Below are 1,634 nucleotides of genomic sequence, written 5' to 3'. Positions count from 1 at the left end.
AGTATCTAGAAACATTCTGGCTTCCACGAGACACAATTTAGGGGGTGTTCCATCAGACGATCCAACTGATTCAGACTGAACGTGGGATTTAACTTTCAAATTGTGTCGCAAGCCCAAGCACTTACATGCACCACTAAAAAGATGGTGAAATCTGTCGGACCATCGCACGATCTTAGTGAAGTGGACAATGCACTCCAGCCGACAGGTAAGTAAATGTGCCCCATAGTTGTAGATGTGAGCTGCAAATAAAGATCCTTACCACCTATTTGCTTACGACTTATTTCTGGTTCTGAAGATCTCAGAACCACAAGCCTGATACGATCTGAAAGACGAGAATCTTATCTTTAATATGACACCATGGCATATTCCTGGGTTCTACAGAATTGAACATCACGGCGGCTTATGTGACTCTCCCCCTGCAGCCTCTAAACTTGATTCATCTCAGGCAAAGTATAACTCTTCTCTGCTTATTTTCACATGAATGTAAGAGAAGATTTTTTTTTGGAGAGGTTTCACACTAAATGATATTTCAAAACCTACCTGAGGGGGCAGGTTGTTTAATGGGGTATAATCTGGTGACAGGGTCCCTTTAAGGGCATCATGGCCACCCATTATCCTGGTCAAGTAGAGATAATAAGAAGTATCCTGTACTCTGTATACATATATTCTGGTTCACACATGACACATGCGTATACAAAGGTCCTCCAAAGGTCCTTAAACAGCAGCACTTAGGACCCTGTATTTATCTAGGTTTTGTTACTTTATCCTGGTATCATAAAATTATACTTGCTGGTGGGGGTGGGCGCATGACAGTCTTAATCCGCCATTGCTCTGCAGGACCTGTCCTGTATGACACAGACAATCCATTGATGTCAATGGCTACCATGCAATACTCTATGTCCCCTGTGGTGGCGCTGCAGAGAAACCAAAAACGTACTGATCACCGTGATTCCAACTTATTCTTAACTTGTTCTTCGAGGAAACTTTGTAACAAATATTTTGAAGTCCTCCTAAAAAGTTTTTTTAGCGTCCACGCTTCTTACATACACAACGGTGGAAATAAATCGAGCTGCCTGTTGCTCCCTCGTCCTTGTGCCCGCTTCCCCTCTCCACTGCATTAAAAAAAAAGGTAAAAGGGAAAGGCAATCTAATTCAATATGACATTAAATGGAAAGCACGCGGTCACCACAGCAACCCAATCTCGCTTGATTTTACAGCCGGCTCTTCATTATGTGTCTTCTGTGAGATCTATTGATTACTAGAGCTACTTGGAGAACGCTCGACCAGCTCATCCTGGTTATTTCAGACCTCTCGGCTAAGAGAGGTCCTACTGGAGGACCTTATTTTAGGAACTCGCAGACTTTCCATTCAGCCTTTTATGGCCTTTTTCTAAAGCCTCTTTTGTTCGGCCCATAAAGCCCATATTATGTTGTGCTTTTTCTAAATGGAATGGGAGTGAAATTAAAGTGTGAAAATCGTAAGAAGGTTCCCCGACATCGGCGCCGCTCCTTAATGCTATATATCAACTTTGGCTCTGAGTAAACAGAGAAGGGAGGGGGGGGGGGGGAATCTATAGAAAAAGAAAGAAAGGAGGAAAATTAGGAGATCTTTTTCGCATTAAAAAAAAAAAAACC

Source organism: Engystomops pustulosus, chromosome 6 (genome assembly GCF_040894005.1).
Source record: "Engystomops pustulosus chromosome 6, aEngPut4.maternal, whole genome shotgun sequence".
NCBI lineage: Eukaryota > Metazoa > Chordata > Amphibia > Anura > Leptodactylidae > Engystomops > Engystomops pustulosus.
Note: the sequence above shows the minus strand (reverse complement) of the source record.